This window comes from Hevea brasiliensis, chromosome 5 (genome assembly GCF_030052815.1).
Source record: "Hevea brasiliensis isolate MT/VB/25A 57/8 chromosome 5, ASM3005281v1, whole genome shotgun sequence".
Lineage (NCBI taxonomy): Eukaryota > Viridiplantae > Streptophyta > Magnoliopsida > Malpighiales > Euphorbiaceae > Hevea > Hevea brasiliensis.
In genome coordinates this window covers 88888689-88909220 of record NC_079497.1, presented here as the reverse complement: position 1 = coordinate 88909220, position 20532 = coordinate 88888689, and positions in this window count along the sequence as shown.

The window sequence follows — 20532 nt, the reverse complement described above, 5'->3', positions numbered from 1 at the left end:
TCAAATGGCTATAACTTGAGCTACAAAACTCCAAATGGAGTGATTGAAAAAGGAAAATAAATTTAAGACAATAGGGAACATTTTCTATGAAGAAAGTTTTGCCAAATTCTAACAGAAAAATGACCAATGGAACAGTGCAACATAAGACACCAAAACTGAAAATTTGCAAATTTGCCTAAAAGACTTAGAATTTGAGAAAACAACCAAAACCAACAAATTTAGTAACCAAAATGTGGTATGTGAGTGAAGTTGGAATTCCCATACCTATTAAGCCTTATAAAGTCAACAAATTGACTTGAGTAGTATCATGAATAGTAATCCCGAAATACAAATTTTAAATAACGTCAAGTTTAGCATATTAAAGCTGGGTATAAGTAGATTTGAATTTATTTTTGGAGTTATGATAAATGGTGATACTAAAACACTATGAAACTGTGTGTTTCAGTGGAAAAGAATACCAAGAAAGAACCCGAGACATCGAGTCAAGGCCAAGAGGCGACTCGCTTAAGGTTTGTGCACAACTAACTATTTTTTTACTTTTCACTTCTAAATTGATTTGAACAAGTTTATTTTATGGTTTATAATTTGTTGTGTTGAGGATTTTAATTTATTGAATGAAATTATATAAATTAAATGAAAATTTTTTTTATGCATTTAAGGATTTATTGCATGATTTTGAGGATTGTAAATTTTAAGTTTGATGTGTTGCCAACCTTGAGCATGAATTTATGATGATTAAATATGTTGATGATTTATAAATACTTTGTAAATAGAAATTGTTTTGAATATGATTTGAAATCACAGTTGACATGACAAAATTTGTTATGAATTCTCATTAGCTTGTCTAGTGAGATATCTCCTCCACTAGATGGGGCGAGTTCCTTCCTCTCTGGCTTGCCAATTGGGGAAGAGTTTGAATGAGTACTTATATATACTAGCTAGTCTTTGTTCCTCCCTTTTAGTCTCGGTTATTGGGAGAGTGTGAAATGTTGTGGTGTACAACACGGCATCTATTTGAATTTTGGGTCATGGGTTCAGCTGTGTGGATTGTTGGCAATGCCCTTTAAATTATTCATAATTTGATAAACTGTGATTGAAATAAATAGTTTGTTAGTGATTCAAAATATTTTTGTATTGTTTCGAAATTTAAAAGAAATGTAAATAAATAGTTACTATTTGATCAAATGTTATTCAAATGAATAATTTGTATGAATGAAAATATTGATTTTTGAATGTCATGGATTTTGAAGAATTTAGAAATTTTAAATTTTTATTCATTATGAATTGTTAAGAATAATTTGTATTAAGTTTTAAATTATTAGTTTGTGCACCACTGAGTTCACCACTCAGCGATAGCTTTGTATGTTGTCGCAGGTGAAAGAAAATATAGAGCAGCTGAGTGAGGTTACTGAAAGACACGGTGAGATTATCCTTGGGTATATCATAGGTATACCCTTGTACATTAGCTTTTGATGTAATTTTGTAATTATATGTATGAAATTTCCTTTGAGCAGTTGTACCAACTCTTTTGTAATATATATATTTCGATTGTAATCAAATACAAATTATTGTAATATTATCTTGAGATTTATATACTTATAAAGTTTTGCACTATTAAATTTTAATGCTCCCACAAATGTGAAAATTAATTTATTTACCTTAATGAGATGTTTTAATATTTGATTTAATTTACACTATGTATTGAGTGGTTTATGCGGATTTGTGAAATGAGATTGAATAATGGAGTTGGGATTGAGAAATATATTGGGAGTGTCTTTATTTTCAGGTTTTGAAGAACAGTTTTCTCAAAATATAAACGACACTCTGTCAAAATTTTTGTAAAAATTACAGGGATTTTAAATATCTAAAAATTTGATTTATATTTGGACTTTAAATAAAGGTTTTTAATATCTGAGAAAATTTTACCCACCAATTTAAAAATGAACGAAAATTGTTTCAAAATCCCTTGTAGTATATTTAATGGGTTACCGGTAGGTGAAGTACGGTAATTCATTAGGTGTACTCGGGAGCATGTTACATCTTACGAGGAGTAGGGTGTGACATGCCAAGTTCCCTAAGTGTGAGTTCTGGCTAAAGAGCATATCCTTCTTAGGACATGTAGTGTCAGAGAATAGAATTGAAGTGGATCCTAAGAAGCTTGAAGCAGTGGCAAATTGGCCAAGGCCGATTACAGTGATTGAGATTAAGAGTTTCCTGAGTTTGGCAATCCATTATTGTAGATTTATACCTTATTTCTCCAAGATAGCTGCTCTAATGACAAGGTTAACCCAGAAGTATAAGAAGTTTGAATGGAGTGATGAATGTGAGGAGAGCTTTCAAAAGCTTAAGGAATGTCTGATTTCAACACCAATATTGCCTCTGCCTATAGACAATGAAGATTTTACTATTTACTATGATGCCTCTAGAGTGGGTTTGGGATGTGTTCTTATCCAGAATGGAAGAGTAATAGCTTATGCTTCAAAATAGTTGAAGAAGCATGAAGCTAATTATCATACTCATGACTTAGAGATAGCGGCCATAGTCTTTGCCCTAAAGATATGGAGACATTATCTTTATGGAGCAAAATGTGAGATCTTCATAAACCATAAGAGTCTCCAGTACATTTTTAAGCAAAAAGAGCTAAATCTCAGATAGAGGAGATGGGTAGAACTGCACAGTAATTATGATTTTACAATCTTATACCATCTAAGAAAGACAAATATTATTACAAATGCCCTCAATTGGAAATCATTTGGTAGTTTGGCTCATATATTCATAAAAAGGTGGCCTATCTTGAAGGAGTTGCACCAGCTGATTGGAGAAGGGTTATAGCTAGAGTTATTAGCTAAGGGTACCTGGATAGCTCAGATGAAGGTGACACCAGTGTACCTAAGGCAAATAGTAGAGAAATAATATGAAGACCTTGATTTGGCAAAGATAGCGAAAGTAGTAGAGAAAGGTAAGTTCAGTGAGTTCTGTTTTGACGAAAAAGGAGTGTTAAGGTATGGAAACAGGTTGTGTGTACCAAATGACATCCAACTCAAAGGAGACATTATGAGAGAGGCTCATAACACTAGGTATAGTGTGCCCCTGGAGCCATTAAGATGTATCAAGATTTGAAGAAGGTGTATTGGTGGCCTTCCATGAAGAAGGAGATTGCATAGTTTGTATCTACTTGTGAGGTTTGTTAGAGAGTGAAGTTGGAACATCAGAATAAAGGAGCGGAAACATGAAAAACATAAGTTTAGATCATTGAATTCAAAAATTTTTCATCTAGGGTCACATGCATCATGCAAGATTCATTTTATCTATTTGATTTCAATGATAAACAATATATTAAAACTCTTTTAATATGTTTTTGGATCTACATTTGCCATTTAAGATTTTAGAATTAACAGATTAATTCATTAGAATCCTAGATTAGATCAATAATAAGTGCACTAAACTTTTTGATGCACTGCAATGTGTTTGGCACCTTTGAGATACGCCTAGGATACCAAATGTTGTCCCTCTAGCTTGTCCATACCAAGATCACCAATGGTAGCCCCTTGAACAGCTTCTCAAGCCTTTCCAATCAATTAAAAATTCAGGTTTTGCCTTTAAAGAGATTACAGATGCAAACAGGACACTAGAAATGATTTCTAGTATTTTTAATTCAAGATATTATTGGCTAATCTCTTTGAATTGATGAGAGATGAAAAAGAAGAGAGGAAAAGCAAGGGAAGGGTGGTGGCACCTTTGGATGAATGAGCAGATTGTCTTTTGTTATTTCATCCTTTCCCTTATATAGCTAGGTTACCACTTAAAACCCTTGCCACATGTTAGCTTCTGATTAGCTCTAGGTTTAATTGACCCAATCACATTGTGCCAATAGTCAAACCTATATTTATTCTTGACTTTGATAATCTTACATGATTAAAAGACATATGGCAAGCTTATATGTAGTGCCATGTGTCACCATCTCATGGTGCCACATGTCACCTCATGAAATGACCAAAATACCCCTATGTCTTAATTTTGAGCTCTCAACCCAAAATAATTATTTCTCTTCTTTTAATCAATGTATATCACATATAAATTAATTAATTAATCTCTATTAATTAATTTCTTATAATTAAATTCATATTTAAACACTTTAAATATAAATTTAACTTATACTATACATCCAATAACCTAGATTTGGTTTCAAGCCATGCTAGGGACTTTGCAATCTAATTGCAAACCAAACCTATTTAATTAATTAATTAAACTCTTTAATTAATTAATTAAATCATATTTAATTTAGTGATTACTTGTGTATGTGTGTGAGTTGCTAGACTCATCACTAATTGGTAATGAGACATGATATCAACTTTAATATCATCAGAACTCTTTCTGACCATAAATGATTTCTCTAAATCATTTTATGCACCTCATAGACCATGGTTAATACTTAGCATAGCATGCCATGGCCACCCAATTAGTAATAAGGTTTACCTTAAATGAACCTATAATCATATGTTACCATACACTAAAATCTTTCTCTTACAAAATCCCAATTCCAATTCTTGATTAAAAAGATTTTCTCATCAGAAACTCTTTTCTGATTAAATCTATCTGTCCTGGCCAGGAACTTGAAACATCAAGAATAATTAAATGAACATAGGATTTTATCCCTATTTACTTAGGGTAACAGATTCCATCTTGATCAACACCTCCCTCCATATATAACTAGTAGGAGCCAACATATGCCCATATACCCATACACAATACAAATATGAAAGCAGTATCAAACTCAAACCACCTATATACAAGATAACTGTGCTATCTCAGGTCCAAAGATTATATGCACTGATATGATTTATGATAATGTATTGACAAGAGTAAACTCCATGTGCTTGTTATAAGTGTCACTGGTTCGGCCTACTTATCATGTGTAAGTGCTTATCATGTTTGTTATATGACATGAGACTCACCATTGCATCTTATTTACATCTCATGTAAATTACTTGGGAACAAACATTATTACAATCTTTTTGGATAAGTCATGTCCTTATTGTGAAGTATCCTCGATTGTGAACCAATTTATGATACTTTGTACTAGAAATACTGTCAATCATATTCTTAACAACTTAAGAATAGAATTTCTAACAAAATATCAATGGACCTTTTCTATTACACATAAATATATTATATACACAGAAAAATGAAAATGCCTTTTATTAATAAAAACATGTACAAGATACATACTAAATGATATGCTCTAGGTATACTACTAACACAGAAGCCAATAGAAATGCTTAACCCACTACCCATTCTAGAGTGGAAATGAGAAAATGTGGCCATGGACTTTTTTGTTATGGGGTTACCAATAACCTCCAACAAACATGACCCGATATGGATTATAATAGACAGGTTGACCAAGACAGTTCACTTCATTCCTATTAGAGCTAACTATTCTATGGATAAGTTAGCTCTGGTCTATGTGTCAGAGATAATAAAGTTGCATGGAGCTCCAGTAACAATAGTTTCTAATAGAGGATCACAGTTCACATTAAGGTTTTGGTGCTGTATTCAAAATGAGTTAGGCACCAGGTTAGACTTCAGCACAGCTTTTCATCTTTAGATAGATGGATAGTCTAAAAGGACCATATAGACTTTAGAGTATATGCTAAGAATGCGTGTACTTGAATTTGGAGGATTGTGGAAAAGTACATTCCCTTAATTGAGTTTGCATACAATAACAGTTATCACTCTAGCATCAGAATGTCACCATATGAGGCTCTTTATGGGAGAAAGTATAGGTCTTCTATTTTTTTCGTAAGAAGTAGGTGAAAGAGCTTTAGTGAGAATGGAGCTAGAGGAAATCAACAATCAAGCCATGCCTTTAATTAAGGCAAGGTTAAAGATAGCAGCCAATAGATAGAAGAGCAACGCATATCTCCATATGAGGGAAGTGGTTTTCCAGAAAGGGGACATGATGCTTCTAAAGGCATTTCCAATGAAGGATGTCATTCGGTATGAAAAGAGAGGCAAACTAGCTTTAAAATATATTGGACCATATGAAGTGCTACAAAGGGTCGAAAATATATCTTATAAGTTAGCTTTACCCCCAGAAATGGAGAGAATCCATCTGGTGTTACATGTTTCTATATTGAGGAAGTTCGTGTCAGATCCAAACAAGGTTAAAAGTGAACTAGACATGAAAATTTTGGAAGATCGTGGGCATGCAAATAAGGAAGCTAAGGAATAAGGAAATACCTATGGCTAAGGTGTTATGGAACCACCACAACATGGAAGAGCGCACATGGGAGACTCATGACTCTATGATACAATAATATCTCCATCTTTTGTAGGTATATATGCTATGTTATGTTTGTTATGTGTTTGTTTTAACATTCGAGGATGAATATTCTTAAGGGGGACAGATGTAATACCCGCCATTTTTTGATGTCAAAATATCTATCCTTGATAGAATATTGTTGTAAAAATTAAAAACATCACTGATAAGGAGTGATGGTAAGATGTAAAAATATGTTTATATATGTGTATATGTTTGTTCATGTGTGTTTGAGATGTTCAAAATGTATTTAAAAATGAAAATGTTTTTAAAAGTTTTTATCTCTAAAAGTTTTTAAGTGTTTGTTTTGGGCAAAAGAAACTTTGGCAGTCGAAGGATGGACTTTTGATAGTCGAAGTCTTTTTTATGGTTCAAATACCCATTTGGATAAAACAGACTTTGACAGCCGAAAGCATGGCTTCTGGCAGCTGAAAGTCCCTTAACTGATATGGGTATAAAAGGGACCAAGGCCCTTTTTTTTTGCTAAAACACTTAGGTTTTCTCTCTTTCTTTCTCTCTTTCTCTCTCAACTGCTGGAGCATACAAGGAGCTCTTTGAAGATATTTCCTTAAGATTTGGAGGTGGATTCTTTCATTTATAAGTGGATTCTTCCATTTAGAAGTTTGGGAGAGTAGATTCAATAGTTGGGGGGCTTTGATTCTCTGACCTCCAAGCACCAAGAAAAAGAGGTAACTTCCTTTTCTTCTTGATCTAATAGGTAGATCTAAGAAAGTTGATGAGGGATTAGGTTTCTATAACTTTAATTTCATGAAAAGCTATTTTTAAATTGAGTTTTGTGAAGTTCATGTATGCTAGGGTTAGGATTTTGTGATTATATGTTGAAGTTGAATGTTTTGCGGTTAGAATACTTAAATTAAGTTTCATGAGGCTTAAATGGCTAGTTCCCCTTGATGGATTTGAATAAATCCATTAATATGTTATATTCGGTTTGGGGAAAACCTAGGGTTTGAGTTTTTGGTAAATGTATGCGGTTCTTAAGCATGATTTGAAGTTATTTTAGGGCATAGAGATGTGTATACATGTTTGGATTGTGTTTTGGAACTTTGGGATAAGTTTTGAGGTTTTTAGAAGAAGGATTTTATAGGTTTTCGACTTAGGAATTCTGGAAATTCTCAAGTTTGGCTACCGAAAACCAAAGGTTTGGTAGGCAAAGCATGCAATTTCTCATAAATTTGGAAAATTTCTAGGTTTAGCAGCCAAAGTCCAAGACTTCAGCAACTTCAGTCAACAGTGGATAAAAAGGGCCATCCGAAGCCTAAGACTTCGGCAGCTAAAGTAGGTTCTACCTGACTTCTACTCTCTTCTGTTCTAAGGTTTCAAAACATGGTTTCATGGTTCCTAAGGGCCTAAAATAAGATATTTATGATGTGTATAGAGTTTTAGAACCTTATATAACTCTTTAGGATTTGATTTTATTGGATTAAGCTTAAGGGACTCGGAAGGTTAAGGATCCAAGGATAGCTACCATTTGAGTTAAGTGGTTGATAGGCTATAAGAGATGAGTAATTCTAACTTTAACAAATGTAAACTTTTAAATTTAATTTATGATCATCCTTATGCATCATGTCATATTTATTTATGATGTATGTGTCTAGAACATGAAGATGTTACATAATAGCACAATTGTTATTAGTGCATTTATGGATGATGGATGACCCACTAACTCCCTTTATGTTTATGACTATGTTATGTTATGTATGTTATGGATCCATAAGTAAATTCTATGGGGAGATCTTTACGATGCCTTGTCAGGGGAGATCTCTAAGTTGCCCTGGGTGCATGATACACGTTATATTTTAAGGAAAAGTTCTGAGGAGCCTCTGATGAGCTGGGCACTTTGGATTTCGGGAGTTACTAGTGACAAGTCCATCCTATGTGAAATGTTTGTGATGTGAAAAACCCATTTCAATGGTGAATTGCATATGTATGAAATGAATGATATAAGTAATATTGGTTAGTTTACTCACTAAGCTTGTGTATGCTTACCCCTTTCCTCTAACTCCCCAGATGCAGGGTTGCAGGACTAGAAGATTTCTTTGAAAAAAGAGCCTTAGGGGTACCTTTAGCCTTTTCCTTTATGTATGATGTATGGGTAGATGGACATGTGAAATGGGAATGGATAGTACTGTTAGAGTTATGTAATATTTTTAAGTATGATGATGTATATGTTATATTAACCCTTTTGGGGAGCATATATGTTGGACCATTACACTTTAGAGATTATATATGTTAAGGTTCAAATTATGAACCGCTTTTATGATAAAAATGTTTATGTATGAATGGAAACACTAAAGTGTAATGGTTTGTTATATGTTTGAAGGTTGATAGTATAGAGGTTAAAGGTATGTCCACAGGTTTTTAAGCTTGATATGGGTTCTGGCAACCTTAAGCTGACCTAATCCCTAATGCTGGTAAAGGCCCCTTGGCTAGGTTGTTACATATATCCTTATAAGATTAGGCAATTACTTCTTGGTACTTTGTTAATAAAGTTATAAATCTACTTCTTTCTTCTTAAGTTAGATCATCAGCTAATTTTATTTCTTTAGGGTTTTCTAGTGTACCCAAATTAATAGAGATCGATTTTAATGCATGAATAGAAATAGATTCTAAATGGTTATGAATGCTATCACATGTCCACCAGGATAAATATCAACATAAGTAAACAAAATAACTAGTCATCATATTAATTTTTGCCTCAAAATCAGCATCAAGTATATTAGAAATAAAAACATTAGCATCATTACTATGATTATTACAAGACAGACTCAAACTTAAGAGTGTAAGTCCAAGTGCTTGGCTTCCATACAGTTTTCATATCAATGGTGTTGACCTTCTATTCTATTCCTTCCACAGGTGGTAGCTCTTAATCATCAGTCCAGGTGAATGTCCCCTCTTTTACAAACTTGATAGGCTTTGATTCCTCCTCTTCTTCAGTTGGTTCATAGCCTAAACTATACCTCGTGATTTGCCCTTTTATCTCAGGAAAAGCCACAAGCCATCTACATGTTTTCCTATGCCTATGCCAGGAAAAACTTCATCCCCTTCTTCATAGTAGCCACTTTTAGATCCATTCAATCTTCATAGATCCCAGCAACCTGAAAACTAGACACTGGTAGAGCTAAACCATCTACTTGTAGTATAGCTACCTCCCCATTAGAATTGGTCTAGACATCTAAAGGACTCTCATCATCACTAGAATCATTACAAATGTCAACAACCATTATAGACTGAGGTTCATCGGTCTTCTGGATGGGTTTGATAAGATCAATAATTCTGTTAGGGTCATTTAGGGTGGTGGAAATCATGTAAAGTCCTGGTGGAGGTGGAACGTTGTAGTTAGGCATAAGTCGGTATGGGTGTTTGGTCAGTTTTTAGGGTCAACTATCTTCTTGGCATTAATTAGAGCTTGGATTTCATGCTTAAGCCAGAAGCATCAATAGGTCTCATGACCATGGGTTTGGTGAAATTGGCAATATTAGTTGATATCATAACTAGGTGAAAGTGGATTTGGTGGTGGTTTGAGTGCTAGGGGCTGTAGGAGACCTCAAGCTTTCAAAAGCTCAAAAACTTTGGACAAGGGTTTGCTGAATTGGGAAAATCTCCTTAGGGTGCAAGGCACAGTCTGAATGTCAATAATCTTTTTTTCTTTTCCAATTCAGACATTTTAGCTTTCAGGGTTTCATCAAGCATTTTCTTAACATGGCCATAGTGTCTTCCATCTTAAATGATGCAGGTGAAATCCTTATTAGTATCTTCCCTTCCCTAACTAAAGTGACCTAGTTATAAGTCTCTTTGATGTGCTACGAGGTTATGTTGGCTAAAAAAAAATGAGATTTAAGGGTTAATCTAAACATGCTATTACACGAATCTAATGCATGAATGGACCAATTTTTGTTAACCTTTATCTATTCCTAAAAATAGAAAACCAAAACTAAAGTACATAAACTAGACCAAAATCAAAACCAAAACCACAATCTAAACTAGAATTGTAAAAAACAAAACAAAATCTTCACTGCAACTAAATCTCGCCCATTTGTTGCTCCAAATCTCATGTTTAGGGTAGGGTAAAAATCTATCCTAGGCTTTGGTACACTAGACACACCAACAGCGGGTGGTTCAGGACAATCCTCCCCTCATAAATAATGGGTTCATATCCTTAATTTTAAACCATAAGTAGGCATCCTCTTGCCTAACATGGGTTTTGAAACGGAATTGAGCCTATACACATATTGGGTTCATGCATAGGCCTAGGTTCATTTCAACTGCCATTAAGACTTATAGTTTGGACAGTAAGGCTATAAATCCAACATAATAATTATACAGGGCAACTGGGGTGGAAATCTATGATTCATAGGTCCCATTGAGTTTAAGAAAGGATCACCCATACAATAGCTTATCCATTAACAACAATGATAAGAGCTGTGGCTCTTTTATATAGCTGAAGTTACTAGCATGGGGTGCTAGCATTTACCAACTTGCCATAGCTTGAGTGGAACTATGGCCTCCTCAGTTTGCACTACCTGGTGCACTTTATGCGATCCTAGTAGATAATCTTTCACCTCACTCCATATGACCCTAACCACAGTTTTTTTGGTTAGTCCACTGGTGAAAATGTATAGTTACTCCAATGTATTTCTACTAGTTTAATATTATTTCTTTATTAAACTTCTTTGCAACACACTATACTATCACACGAATCATGCCTAGGAAAGATAGTGAAATCACATCGGTCTCACTTAAGTACTACTTCCTAAGACAGTATTTCCTAGACATGCAATTTATTCATTCTTAATAGAATTGAGTCCACTGGTAAGTACTATCTTCCCATGACACAACCACAGTACTAAGGATTTATGCTACAAAGACATAGATAGATAGGAGTCGCCACCCAGGAAATAACTGGGACATATTCATTATTTCTTTCGAGAGACATCTGATTGAGGCATCTATTTTCGAAGGGACAATCGAAGAGACTTGATTGATGCACTTAATTTTCCAATAGGGTCAAGGATGGCAATTTACTCATTGCAAAGATTCCACAATCATTGTCACCATAACCTAATGTATAGATTCGGGATCCACGTACATAAGGGAAAAGTGTTAGGTACCCCTTACGCCTGGTCTAATCTCGTTAATGTGAGTGTGAGTCCTTTACTAATGTTTTTAAAAGTCTTATTTGTTATTACTTTATTAAACTTCTTACCTAAAAATGCAATTTTTAAACCTATACACACAAGTAATTCAAACAGGGGTTATTGTTTACAAGCAATTTTCACGCACAAGTGCTTCCTATCTATGAGGTTGCTAAATTAAATTAAGTAAAATTTACCGAATGACTAAAATTAATTTATTATTAATAATTTGATTTACAAAACAAATTCAATTTATAAACAACCCTAAGTTTCTAATTAACCTATTTTATTTATTTACCAAGTTACCCTAAAGATAATTAAACTAAATAAATTATGTACATGTGTTATTTATTCTAATAAACACCCAAAGATTCCAAACAATTACAACCTAAAAAAATTATTTCTAATATGCTAATTTATTTTACAATTTACCAAGTATTTAATTAAACTTAATTTATATACCAAACATGGGTTAAAATACAAAAAAAAAATGATTTTAGTATTTATTAAATAAATTTCTATTATTACAGCATGTTACATACAAAATTGTTATCTTAAGAAAGTTTAAGGGATGCTACCTTTTAATTATTGTAATTGCCATTTAGGTAAGCTACCCTTAAAGAAGGATATTCTCTTTTAGTATGGCAAGTTAATCCTGTCTTACTCTGTTAAGCTCCACGTAAGCTCCACGCAATTACCCCTTTTTGAAACTTACTTTAGGGATACTTACCATTTTTATTTGTAATATAAAATAAACTAATAACAAATTGCATTAAAATATAATGCTAATCTCTTAAGTGGTTTAGGCCTCTATTTGGTTAAAACTAGTTAATGGTCAAAGGTCTTCTAACCTAATCCTAACACTTCATAACACTATATCACATCATGTACATTATTAAAATTATATCAAGATACAATTTAAAACTTGAACGCAAAAGAAATATAAACTAATATGAAATTTCCAAATCTGGTAGACTCATTGCGTCTTTGTATTTGAATTTGTAAAAATAGCTAAACAATTATAAAAATTACAGAAAACTTATAGGAGAAAGAGAAAGTATCATATTAAATTATAAAATTAATAACCAGATCAAAATCATTTCCAAATAATTTACAAAACTCAGAACATGTAACATTGACAGATTTGCACTACTTTTTTTAACACTATAATATCTCTCAAACTACAAAATCTTTTTTTATGAAACTAATGGGAAAAGTTAGAAAAGATCTTGAATTTAATTTTAGACATAAGAATAGCAGAAAATGATGAAGAATTGAGGGAGATATGACCCTTGAAACTCAGCTGCACTGCAAATTGTAATTTGCAAATACCCTAACTTTGGACAGCCATAACTTATTCAATTTAATAGCTTTTTTCTCGAATTTTGAGGCTAAAATTATCATAATTTCATGAAGATTATAAATATGATTTTTATATAATTTTTATAGAAACATAGGTAAAGAAAAGTAATTAAAAACAAAGTGACATAAATAAGAACATGTGAAGAGTTATTATTACCTTTAAATTTATCACATATACATGCAAATTATAAACATATAAAGCTACTTTAAGACATATAAATATGAAACAACTACAAGAAGTATCATGAACCCTCACCTTCATTAAATCTTGATAAACCTTTCTTAAACTAAAGAAAAGAAAATAGAGAGAAGAAAGAGAGAAATTTAGAGAGAGCTCTAGGGGCTAATCTTTGAGTATTTTTTATTTTTATTTTTTTTCTCTCCCTAGTGGTGGTATTTATAGAGCTTGGGTGAAAAATATAGAAAGTTTATGTAATTCATAAATAAGAAGATTTAAGGAGTCTTAAAGAGAAAAACTTCTTATTTAATTTTTATTTTCCTCTAAAAATAAAAAAAGAATTAGGAGCTTTTATTTATTTAATCAAAATTTCCTACTAGGCCTTGTTAGTGTTAAAGAGCCCAGTTAGGTCCAATTAGGTTTTTAAATAAAAAAAAATTATCAAAATTAAATTTAAACAAAAAATAAATTTAATTTAAATTTAATTAAATATTTTTTTACTTTTCAAAATTATTTTCTCCAAGAAACATTCTATACGTATGATTATTTATTTTTAATACCTCTAAATATATCTCACAGTCATACAAATTTTTTATCAGCGAGCTTCTCATAGCCTCAATGCACATGCCCACAGGGTCACAAAAATAAGGGTCTACAGTGATCATTCCAAGTAGTCGATAATTTTGCAATCACAACAGCCACTTGAAGTTGTTTAGACACTCCTATTTTCAAATCTTTGAATCTAGATACTAAAATAAGTAATTCATCTACTTGATTTATAACAGGTTTATTTTATGACATTTAAAATCCAGAAAACTTCATACTTGGAAATTTCTTCGCACCTTGTTTTTCAGAAGTATACTTATTCTCTATGGCCTGCCAGATTTATTGTACAGATTTTATAGGTCGAAATACATCATACAGTCTGTCAGAAAGAGAATTCAGGATAAATCCTCTATATCAAACTTTATCGTCTTCACATTTCTTGCGAGATGCTGTCATTGTTGTAGTCCCATTATCAGATGTTTCGAGAATTTTGGGCAAATTGTCATTCAATAGATATGCAATACCAATTCAGTAAGCAAAAACAGTAATTTGTCCTTCCAGCTAGTGAAATTGTTTCCATCAAAACACTTTAATTTGAAGACATCAGAACTAACAATTTTATTAAAGACAGAATCAGAAACACCAGTACTAGAGGCTTCTATTGATGTTTAATTCCCTTAAAATTGTTAGGAAAAAAATAACAATAAGTTTCGATCGTGTAGTCACTCCTCTTAAGGAATTATGTCCCCTATTATGTTGTTGCTGGGTGGTTTGTGTAGATCCCTCCGGGATAACAAAGTCAAAACAAAATTTGAGACAGCAATTCAAGAATTCTCTCAAGAATAAATTAAAGAATAATAATATTAATTATAAGCAAAAAAGAAGAGATAGAAGAGAAAAAGTTAATAAATTTCTATTCAATTTGTTATTTATAAAGCATTTGCACCTCTTCTAACTGATACAAGAGTTCACTTATAACTTTTACAATAAATAAAATAATTTATTTTATTTCTCTTAGAATAATAATATCGATTCACTTACACTTCTTAAAACAGATATAGCTGTTAATAATAAATTATTCATTTTGATGTCTTTTAATGAATAGATACAATTTTTTCAATATGAGATAAATTTTCTTATTATTAATCATTTTTAACAAAAATTTGGTTAAAATTTTGATAATTTTATAGTCAATAATAAAAATGTTAAGTTATTACTAAATCTTAATGACGAAAGTTATTAAGTTAAAAAAAAAAAAAGCATATGTATTGCACGAAATAATTTTCTATAATTAACAAATTTGACTAACGGATAAAATTATAATAACACTAAAAAGCGTAGAGTTGATATCTCTCTTTCTAGCACAGAGATGGGCCCAAACATTGTAATGTTGAAAATAAATATAAAAGTGTTGAGCATTTAGTAGAAGCTATAAATTTAAGGTCGATTATCATACACGTATCCGATCTGCAATAATAGGTTAAGATAGCAGATTATAGAACCATACTTTAATCGAGGAACACATGTCAATTTGAGCATACCACATGTGTTTGTTCCTCATGTCCACTGCTTCAAAACTCTTTGTAACTGTACAGTTATAGTAAAAGTAAACGGATATAGTAACTTATTTCATGTGAAAAACAATTTTGTTTGTTACAATTAGATTTGTTTAGTATTAAAGTTCAAAATTTCGTGATTTAAAAATGATTTAGAATTATTAAATCAAAATTTGTTGATTATGTGAAGTAAATTCAATAATTTGTTAAACTAAATATTTATTATGTATTTGTTATTTTAATTTTATGTATATTAACTGATTTTATGAATTTAAAAATAAATATTTTATATAAAAATTATTAGATTAACTCTTATATAAATTTACATTAATTTCTTTTAAAATAAATTATTGTTAGAAAAGAAAAATTACGCTTGGAAAGATGAAAATGATAGGAAAGAAATAATAAAATATTCTGCTTTTCTTGTTTGAAAAATAGGTAGAAAAACCAAATGTACCTCGTGAAAGATTTTCACTGAACTTTTAAAGAGAAAATAAATAAACATATATAAAATTATTATTTTTCCCTTTGAATGACTTTTTTGAAAAAAATATATAAAAATAGTAAAGGTAAAAATATAATTTTTTACTTTTTTAAATTAATTTTTTTCTCATTTTCAAAATTGAATAAAAAAAATTTCTTTATATTTTCTCTCTATTTTTATTCTGCCACTTTCTTTACCAATTATTTTTTAAAGTTAAATTTTATAACATCGAAATAAAACGTATAATTAATCAAATTTTATTTATCATCCTTAAATTTTGAAAAATATTTCATTTTCATCCCTAAATTTTAATTTATAATAAAAAAATCTTTAATTTTAATTTTGTTGTAAAAAAAAAAAAAATCCTATAACGTGCAAAGCAAACTTTTTAGTTACCACTTAACTAAAAAATGAGAAATGACCTAATTTCGCACCTCATCTAACCTTTCCTTTCTTCTTGGCTTTCCAAACTTTATTTTCTTCCATTTTCATTCTTCCTTTTTAACCCCACTTCACTTTATTTTTTTTTCAACTCTTTTTTTTTTCTTTCTTTCTACATCATCATCTTCTTCTTTCTTGCTGTGCAAAATCCCACAAGTGCATGAAGCATTAGCAATTAATAAAATAATGAGTGAGTATCATTCCATGAGAATTGTGTTGCGTACCAAATTAAACAATAATTATAATTATCTAGACCATTGAATAGTAGAGAAGTAGTAATTAAATCTAATTAAAAGAAGTAAAATCTAAAATAATTAATTAAACTTGAATATCAATTACCAGAAACATTTCAGAGCTAGGGGCTTACATTTTAATCAGTTATAAAGCTAATCCAATTTATTCAATAAGTGAAAGACTATTATTTTGAAGGAAATTAATCCTAAATTATCTTAAGTCTTCTTTCAAGAAACTCAAATTATATTTTAATCAACTCAAACCCTATTTTTGTGGTCACTAAATTAATTAAAACCTATTAAATCCTTTGATTAATTGTTAAATCCATATAGAATAGACCCTATCTTTGGATCAAGAACCCTAAGTTCAAAATCCTATTATTCCAATATTAATCTTCACCTATCAGTCCTTCAATTAATATCTATAATCAATACTAAGTGGAGCTCAACACAAAGTATGCATTAAGAACACAATAGATTAAATGAAAGAACAAAATATCTAATTTATTAAATAAAGTCAAACCAAATCCATAATTGAATTGAAAGTGCTACATCCCTAAACTTAGAATAAAGAAACTACTTATACATGGTGAGGTTTACAATCAAGTTTATAAAATAATAAAGAAAAGACATGGAAAAAATAGAATAAAAGAACCCAGATAGAGAATTGTAGCTTTGGACATTTAGAACTTTAGCTATAACTTCCTCTAAAAATCTTGTAGATCCATTTCCCTTCTTGCCTCTCTTCAAGGTAATGGGCTATCATGAATGTAAATCGATTGATTCCCCCCTCCAATCCTGACTTATCATATTTATATCTAGTGTAAAACCCTTGTTTCGGAGTCTAAATAGGCTTAGAAGTCCTCTTGGAATGAGTAAGAAGGAAGAAAAATCGAATTGGAATTCCTATATAGAGTCATTACATAGCCCATGTAGTGTTCCACAGGCCTGCCCCATGTAATGATTTGTTGCTCTTATTCCTTGGACTTTCATTGGGCAAAAAGTTGCATAGTGCATGGGAGGATTGTGCGAATCTAAATGCACGGGTTATGCATCCTGTAATCCACAATACAATGTTGTATGGGCAATGCAGCATAATTACACACCCAATGCAATCCTTCTTGGTTCTAAATCTTAACTTTTGGCCTTTGGATCTCTTCCAAACGAATCCTTAGTTTTCAGGATTCATCAATAAACTTGATATAATATAAAAAAAAAAATCAAAGGATTAGATTGGATTAATAGGTTTTCTAAAATATATTTAAAAATGCTTAAAGCTATACCATTAACTAACTAAATATGAATGAAAATGCAACAAATGTTGTCCTTCAATGCCTAAATAATATGACTATATCATTTCTCATTCTGTCGTTGTTCTTTCTTTCCTTTATTACTATTGTGTTTGTTGATTTTCGATTATTGTAAATATTTGCATTGAGACTTGTTGATTTATTCATAAATTATTTGAATCAAGTCTAAAAGATTTTCCTTTTTCTAGTTTTCTGTTCGCAAAATCCTCATAACCTATGACTGGTTTTGTGTTTTAAATTACTCTATCAAGAAAATTTATCTAATTGTTAACTTATAAGGTCACTCAATTCCTCCTAGTGTGCTCATTAGTCCTCTCTTATTTAAGGAAGTGTGTTCACAAATTCTTTCATGGGAATTTTTGTTTTCTTTGTTTTTATTATTTTCTGTGTTATAAAATAAATTAAGTAAAAAAAAAAAAGGCATTAATTGATAGTTCTAAATTTTTTTTTGTTGAGATATTTTAATATATGATAAATTTTAATTTACAAATTTTAATAATATTTCAAATAATTAATTTAAGTAAAAATAATAAATATAAATATAAGGAAAAATTATTTGAATATTTTGATTTAGTGAGTCCGAAAGATATCATTGGGAACTCATAATGGTCATGTCCAAAATGTCATCTTTAGCATACATCTCTCAGAATCCTCAGCTTATGATAGCTCAATCATAAGTCTATTTAAAATAAATACTGGGCTCCTTGTAACTGATCAAAAAGTTTATCAATATGAAGAAGTGGATACTTATGTTAAACTATTATCTTATTTAACTATCTATAATCTAAGCACACCCTCAGTGAACCATTATTCTTTTTCACAAACAAAACTGGAGCACCCTAGGATGATTTGCTAGGTTAGATAAAACTCTTATCCAACAACTTATAACTATTTTTTCAGTTCTTCTGGTGCCATCCAATAAGGTGGTATTGAAATCATGTGTGTACCCAACACAACATCAATATAAAACTCTATCTCCCTCCTAAAGGTAACCCTGGTAATGTCTAGAAAAACATTAGGAAACTCCTTGGCAACTAGAACATCATCCATAATACTCTACTAAAGCATCCTTCACTAAAGCCAAATTGTAACACCCTCACTGTAGCAATTCCATGTATTCTACTGTTTCGGTGATCGGTGTCAATCCGGACAGCTAGAATGTCTAGAAAAATATTTAAACTAAAGTGAGGAACTATAATTAACTCAAATATTAATAAAAAAAATTTAGAAAAAATTTTAAAAATAAAATACAACCAAGTTAAATGAGCCGGTGCCCTAGGGATGGGTAACCCAGTGGGAAGTTGCGGTCCTCGCAACTAGAAGCTCTAAACTCAGGAGAAAATTCATAAAATAAATTTTGGGACTCCAGAGAAGAGTCATTGAGGTTCCTATGGCATTAGGATGCCAAGAAAATGTTTAGAAAAAATTTTCAATCAGTACAGACAATTTTGGTCTGTTAAGCCAAACAGAGGGCATTTTGGTCATTTTGCCTTCAGAGGTGATTTTTGACCGACTTTTCCAGTTAAGTAAATAATTATTATGACACAAAATGTGAATAAATATTTCTAAGAATTAAATTGAAAATGAGTAGCAAAGGAAAGAAAAAAAAATGAATTAAAATTGTAATTTTGACCTCATGCTTATGTCACTAAGCACTCTCACCTAATCACATTGTGACACATGTCCATAAATCACTTAAATGAGTTAAATGGGTAGAAAATTGAAATGAAAAAACTGCACTCTTCTTCCTCATTTCCCGTCCACCATAACCAAGAAGCTCTCTCTCTATTTTCTCTTTTAAAGCTTGATTTTCCTAAGCTTCCTCCCCATAAAATCCTAAACTCACTTCACTAAAAATTATTCTCACATCTTGGAGAAGCTAGTTGTAGCCAAAAGAAGAGAAATGATTGAAGCTTTGTTACCTAAAAATTCTGCTCAAAGAGGTTAGTGTCCAATCTCCTATCTCTTTTACTTAATTCATGTTTATTAGCATGAGATAAGTGGAAAAGTGTAAGAAAAACAAAATAAAACTTATGTATATTCATCCCTATAATTTGGGCAGCTTAGGGATGGTTAGGGTTTGATGAATTTACTTGAAGTAAAGTATTTATGAGCTGCCCATAGCATGAGATGAGTGATTGAACATGTAAGAGTAAGTGAAATGCAAGTGTGATACATGAATGAACCTTGAAAATGTGGACACTTGAACAACATTAGGGTTTACTCATGTGATGGTTCATTAACATTGTAATGGCCAATTAGTGACCATTTGAATGTGTATGATGAGGAAATGAAGTGAGTTGAGGCTTGGCATTTGAGTGTGGGTGAGCTGCCTTGGCTGACCTGCAGGACTGAGTATGAGTCCAGCAGGTTTGGGCAGCTATAAATGGAGTTTTAGAGGTTCAATTGGTGCAAGGAAAATTGAAAATGAAACTAGACACATAATGGCACAACTTTGGTGAAGAAACCCTGCCCAGAAAACCAAACCAAGTTGACCTAAAAATTGCCCTAATCCGGGTGACTTGCATTCTGCCTGGGCAAAATGACCAAATGAATAGTGTCTATATATTTGGTTATAACACAGTGTAGAAAGGTCCAATTGACCTGAAATTTTACCAAAATAAAGCTGAGATATAGACCTACAACTTTTATGAAGAAACCTAACTCAAATTTTGATCATAACATGTTCAAAAAGTGACTTGCATTCACTGTACAAAACACATTAGATTTGGTCAGTCCAGAAAATTTGGAAAGTTTGCAATCTGGCCAGTTATGGTGTTTAGGCCATAACTTGAGCTACAAAACTCCAAATAGAGTGATTCAAAAAAATAAATATAACTAGACACAATAAGGAACAACTTTCATGTTGACAACTTTGCCAAATTCCTACTGTAAAAATGACCAATGGAACAGTAAACACAAGGCTTGAAATCTAAAAATTTTGAACAAC